The sequence below is a fragment of the Helianthus annuus genome, chromosome 3 (assembly GCF_002127325.2).
Source record: "Helianthus annuus cultivar XRQ/B chromosome 3, HanXRQr2.0-SUNRISE, whole genome shotgun sequence".
Classification (NCBI taxonomy): domain Eukaryota; kingdom Viridiplantae; phylum Streptophyta; class Magnoliopsida; order Asterales; family Asteraceae; genus Helianthus; species Helianthus annuus.
In genome coordinates, this window is record NC_035435.2 from 147,277,085 (window position 1) to 147,283,936 (window position 6,852).

Genomic DNA, 6,852 nt, shown 5'->3' on the forward strand with positions numbered 1-6,852 from the left:
ATGTTAATGTTTTGGGTCAAAATACTTTTTGTACAATTTGTTAGTAGACACCTTTTAGTATTTAATGTTTTGGTTTTAGTAGTATCTTGTAGAATGGTATTGTCTTGATTATGGTTAAAACAAGGGTATACTCGTTTTACGAACGGGTCATGCCCAAATTTTGTTAAAATCATGTGTTAATGATACTAGCGTTTTTACCCTTTTTAGTTGAGAAAGATTTGTACATTTTAAAAGTTTATGTTTCTAGCGTCTTTTGGATGTCATTTCTTCTAGACGCAAATGCGGGCCTAACAAGTTGGTATCAGAGCCTAGGTTTGAGGGATTCGAGCAAGAGTAATAGTGCTTGAACTCAAACCGACGGCTCGTGCAAAAGTGTGCTCGCTCCGAGATCGCCAATGAGGTAAAACTTTAAGTTTTTGTTTAATACAAGTATGTATAGTGTGTTTATGATAAATATTTAAGTTAATTGTGTGAGATAGTAATAACGGGAGTTGAATATTAGGTTATGTCATATCTGGCGTCGCACACAGTTGTGTCGTTAAGTGACACAGCTGTGTGGACCATTGATGCTTGTTGCTGAGATCAGGGTGTGTAGCAAGGCTGACACAGCTGTGTCTGGGCAAAATTTTTTTCAGCGATTCAGCAAAGGAAGGGCCGTCGCCGACAGGCTATGATGTCATCGCCGACGCCCTCATGTTTGCCGACGGCTTAGCTAGCTGTCTACGGACGTTTACGGGCGACGCACGTTTACAGAGCACGTCGCCGACGGGGTGTGAAGCCGTCGCCGACGGCTAGCGGAATTCAGATCCGCTGAAAAGTTTTTGTTTCATCTTGTTTTCGTATTATGAGTTTCTAAGTCGTTCAAAAGCCTAATGAATGTTCACGTAGGGTCTATATAAGGCCTAGTAAGATATATGCAACCACGATTAGTGGTTACGTTAGAAAGAAATTTATAAAACTCGAAGGTAATGTGTCGAATGACACGAAAGAATGATGAAAGCTGAAAAAGTGAGTAAAGTTTAAAATATAAGAATGCAACGAAGTAATTATGGATTAATGAATTATGATGTATTGAAGCTTGTGAATTATGATTTAAGTTCCCATACTTTTCAAAAATGTCCGTTTTATGTTCCTGTCAAGTTATAAGAAGATATAATAAGTTATGTAAAGTTATGTAGATCGTCGGCGATAAAGTAAAATTTATAAAAGTCGAATGTAACGTATGGAATGGCATGAAATGAATGACGAATGTATAAAGTGGATTTGGAATTCGTATGAAAATTCGGATGAATGTATGCTTTGATAGAATTATGCATTAGAGGCTTGTACCTTGTACATGAATGGTGTGATGCTTATGTGTATTTAATGATTTGCTTTAGTATGATTAAGCGACGAATATGTGCTAAATGTGAATCATACGAGCTAATTAGTAAAGGATATGTTGAAATTATGTTATATAGTTGTTTCGAATGAAATTTGCTAATTGTAGAATCATGGAGCATTAGCATGTGAAAATACGTGTATGTGAATGTATATGTGTATTGTTTAGAGGATCACGTAAATTGTACATGTCGTACAATACGAGTATGAGATACGCAAGATATTATTATTATGACCTACCATATTTAGATGAATACATGCTCAAAGGTTTGAAGTGTGTAAACGAGACAGTTGACTTTCTGAAGGTCAACAGTATAGGGATATCATGAGATGGCCATTAGACACAATTGTTTAAGTAAAGAGTTAATGTGTTACGTACTAGATGAATTACGTGTTATGAGGGATGATAGTTTAGCTGTATGGATTTGAAATGAGATAACTATTAATGAACGTCTCACTTATACGAAATTCTACTAACGAAAGTCGATTAACGTATGAATAGAAAGAAAGTGAACAGTCGTATATATGCTCACATAAACTAATGATATTACGAAAGTAGTGATATGTAAGGATGGGAATCCTGTTAATTTACTTGAGCATGGATGGCAAAAAGGGTTAAGAGGGAGTAATAAAGTAAGCATGAACATGGACGCTAAAGGGAGGTGAATTTGCAATCACTTCGAATGTATTTACATAAAGATGTATGCGTGTCAGAATAATTGAAATTAAGTGGAACGTATAAATAAATGAGAACTTGGTAATGTTAATGAAAGGTATGGAAAGGATAATAGTTCAGATGTTAGCTAAAGGCGTTTTGTAAGTGTGTTCGAATTGAAAGTAAGAACAACCCGTACTACAATACTTATATACAAAAGTATTGGGTGGTGGTTGACCTTAAAAGGTTATATTGTAGAAGTCAGTGAATAATAATTACTTACAAATGCTAGAAATATTACGTAAGAAATACAATGTGTAATGTAGGATGCTCATTAGTAGAGACACGTTAGAGAACGTAGGTGAATTAACACCAAATACGGTGAACGAACAAATAGAAATGGTATATTAAGGGATGGTCATGTATTGACCGAAGCTCGAGAAAAACACGAGAATCATCTCACTTATGTCCAGACAAGCAAGTAAAAAGGGATCTAACGATTCTTAAGGGATCGGGTCAATATAAGATAGAAAGATAAGAATGAAAAGTTTAAGCTTTCGATTGGATGTAAAACAAACTCAAGAAAGAAGGGTGGGAACACCACTAGAAATAGGATGTAGAGTGTTGCGTTGAGACGCGCTACATGAATTAGGACATGGAATTAGTGCTAGGACCCAACACTTGAAGTTGAATGTAGAAGATTAATGCGAAAATATATCATAAGAAATGACATGGTAAATGATACGACAGAAGAACGTAAGGTACGGATGAAAATGTTGAAATATGAGAAATGGATTCAAACCAGTAAAAATGAAAAGTAATAAATTAAAAGTTCGAATCCGTAAGTGAAGACGGATTAAACAAGTGAGAATAAAAACTAAGTACCAAACTCAAATAAGTTATACGGGTCAAATGGTGATCGCCATTTGAACCCGGTATTTAATGTTCGGTTTGTCAAGTTTATTACTTATAGGTGAGCATAATGTATGGGCATGCTTTGTCACAGTTTGGAAAGCATTAACCGTCGCAAAGTATAAATAACGAGTCAAGGGTTTTGACCCACGCCAGGTACGTATAAAAAGATTATATTTTTAATAGGAGCTTAGGGCTCGACTAGAGAATGATGTGTCAGAATAGGATAACTGATACCCATATGTAAGAATGCATTTACAATTAGACTTCCGAAAAGTCAAACGAAATAAATGAAGTCCTTGCAATTATGCAAGTATAAGGTACGAACGTATACCTCGATGCAACCACAATAGGTGAGGGGGTGTTAGTCTGACCTTGAAAGGTCAAACTGCGAAAGTTGGAGAAATAACCAATAAAAAGAAAGGATTGTATGTAAGAAATGGAATGTATGATATGTTTAGCATTTACGTAAGAAAATTTTGAAAGATACAATAGGCAAACAAACACCCTGTAGGACACAATTATGAAAGGTTATGTGCTAATTATTTATTTATAGATAAATATGATGGAATTCTTAGTGAAATGATAGTATTGAAGCTAGTGGAAGGATGCCCAAGAGTGAGAGTATATTTCATGAATAAATGAGACCAATTCTGGTACGGAAGGTACATATAAAGAAGCTGATCGATCCGGCACACGGATAACCGACTTATACATTGAAAGCGAGGTTAGTAAAATGTTTAATTCTTAGTTAATGATTAAGAATCCGTAGATTTATTTGTAAGTGTGAACAAAATGAATGGTAGAATAATTATGGTATGCTATACAGTGATCGACCTGTAATGGTCAGCGTGAGAAGGTATGAATGACATTAAGAGGGAGAATTAAAGGCCTTAAATGAAAGTTTGAGCTGAATTGGTTAAACGCTAGTATGGTGCTCGTACACAACATACCTAGTTGTTATCATAAGTAGTTCATGCAAGGAGCTAATAATAAAGTGTGCGAAGGATTAAATTCAAGGCTAAACTCAAACTTGTAATTAGTTCAAGTGACGGTGGTAATCGTAGAATGATGCCTTATACTCGTATTAAGTATGAAAAAGTAATTAGGAAGTGGGAAACTTTGTATTAGTACCACTAAGTCATTAAATGTCTATAGTATACGTATAATGTTGTGCTAAGCCCTCATATGAGCAAGAAAGTAATTGGAAGAACGTTAGTAATGGAATGATGGGGTTGCTTATAATTACAATAATGAATTATGTCGTGCATGATTCGTGTGCGGTATAAAATAAATCGATTTATTTATATAGTAAATGTATGAATATGTTACGCTTATTTAGAAAGATAGAAACAAGCCGTAAGCATAAGCTTGTACGACCAATAGTATACATTGGAATAAATTCCAATGAACGAATCGCTAGTGATGATGTATGCTAGGAACTGGCATTATAAAGTGGAAACGACACTAATAAGAGCCCTGGATCAGATTCTGACTTATAGGTGATTACGAAAGTAATTTACTTGATTTAAGAACGGAGGGACAATGCGTACAAAGACGTTTATGCATGAATGAAACTCTTGCCAAGATCTCGAATGCATCTATGTTGTAGTAAGCATCGTGAATGAAAAGACGAAAAAATAGGAGTAGAATTGGCCTAGTTGGAATGAGAAAGGTTTCGGGGACGAAACCTCTTTTAAGGGGGGGGGGGTAGACTTGTAACACCCCAAAAACGTTAACTAGGCATAAGTTGTAACATCTCAAAAATGATAAATAATAAGTAAGGATAAATAATAAACTTAACATAGTTAAGGATTTATGGCAAGATGGTAGCTAAATGTGGGTTAAAGATTAGAGTTGTAATTAGCAACTAAGTGTAGGGGGTAAAGTGCAACATGATTAAACTTAAATTACTAAAAACAAATTAAACCCTAAAAACACAGTGAATGTGTCTGGGTAACGATCGACCAAGAACAGGTAAGAAGGGGAAAACCCTAGAACTCAAGAAATCAAGCAATTGAAGCCTAAATCACAAGCTAATTCAGTGCATGAGCCCTCTTTTTCGAAAATCTAACCCTAGTTAGTGAAGAGGTGAGTTTAATTTATGAAATTATGATTTGTAGAAAGAGGGGTTCAACCCACTCTCGATTTCTTGTATCAAATATGGGAAATCTGAGTTAGAATTGCTTTCTAGAACAAGAATCATGTTGATTTTAGGTTGTATGAAAGGTTGTAGTGAAAACCCACTTGGTGAAATTGTGTTATGATTAGGAAGATCATAGTGTTTATGATTGCATGTTATCTTGATATATGATCTTGTTTGTAGTACTTGAATGCTAGCTAAATTGATGTAGAATAAAGATTGTGCAAGAACTAGGTTGATTATTAATGACATACAAGATGAACTAGTAAAGTATGCCTTGAATGTTTGTACATTATACTTTATTAATGTAACGCACACTAAGTGTTTGACGAAATGCTTGAAAGAACAATTATGTGTAATTTGGAAAATAATGGAATGAATTTGGGATACTAAACGAATGAATGGATGTGTTGATATAGGCGTGAAGGAAGAAGGTTCGGGTACTAAGAAACCGGAAGGCTCACAAGATCGAGGTATGTTCCGTTGCATACAAAACCTTATTTAAATTTTGTTTATATTATGAAAAACAACCCTTGTTACAATGATTATGGTGATTAGTAAGTAGATAACAAATCCCTTGCGGATTTGGTTATGCTAACGAAGGTTACACTAAGCTATGCAAGTCGACCGGTTCGAGTCGAATCATGTCGAGTAAGAATATGGTACCATCCGTTTATAACGGGTGGTCATGAATGCAATAAAGAATGTATGAAGTTCAATCCATTATACGGATAGAACGAAAGGTTTATGTTGTAAGCTATTAACCCGATGTTATCGGGTCGTAAGAGATATTCTTGAATCTCATTATGAGAGTATATGCCATACCCCTTTAATGGGGTAACCGAATGCGTAAGAGTAATGAAAGTAGATAAAGGAATGCAATTAAAAAGGTTGGTGTTGTAAGTGAAATAAGTATTATGACTAATTTTCTAAAGCTTGTTGTTAAATGTAGGTAAATCCTCGACTTAGGCGACTCGGCGAATTGGAGCGAGCACGTGATCAAAATATGTCTTACCAAGCGCTTCCGCTAGTTTATGTTAATGTTTTGGGTCAAAATACTTTTTGTACAATTTGTTGGTAGACACACCTTTTAGTATTTGATGTTTTGGTTTTAGTAGTATCTTGTAGAATGGTATTGTCTTGATTATGGTTAAGACAGGGGTATACTCGTTTTACGAATGGGTCATGCCCAAATTTTGTTAAAATCATGTGTTAATGATACTAGCGTTTTTACCCTTTTCAGTTGAGATAGATTTGTACATTTTAAAAGTTTATATTTCTAGCATCTTTTGGATGTCATTTCTTCTAGACGCAAATGCGGGCCTAACAATTGGGTATGCGATTTATTGAATTAATCGATGATATGTATGCATAAATGATCTTTGGCTGCGTTTTTGTGCATAATCATGATGTGTTACATCCAGGGTTTGTGATTATTGACATGGTTAGATGGTAATTGATGATTAGCCTGCTGCTGTTTGTTGTTATTAGGAAGGGTTGGGATCGTTCACATGCGTTTTGGTGTCGTTTGATTGTAAAAACAGAATGCTGATTGATGAATACAGCCAACTTCAGTTGGCTGTAAACGGACCATTATGAATCGAAAAATTGATTTTCTGAAGTCTAAATTATAGGTTTTCGAAAAGGGCTTCAAATGGCGCTGGAATCATATTTTTCTGAGGTCGTTTACTATTTTTAAAGGTCCGTTTTTACAGCAGCAAAAGCTGCGTTTTTTCTACAGAAAATCTGTGTTATGTTTTTC

General features: G+C 35.1%; 1 long non-coding RNA gene across 1 annotated transcript; it reads left to right on the forward strand.

Moving 5' to 3' along the window:
* Positions 1-4,943: 4,943 nt before the first annotated feature.
* Positions 4,944-6,233, forward strand: LOC110928080. The gene is made up of 3 exons (XR_002586121.2): positions 4,944-5,038; positions 5,510-5,563; positions 6,043-6,233. It is a non-coding gene; the product is annotated as an uncharacterized LOC110928080 (long non-coding RNA).
* The last annotated feature ends 619 nt before the right edge of the window (positions 6,234-6,852 follow it).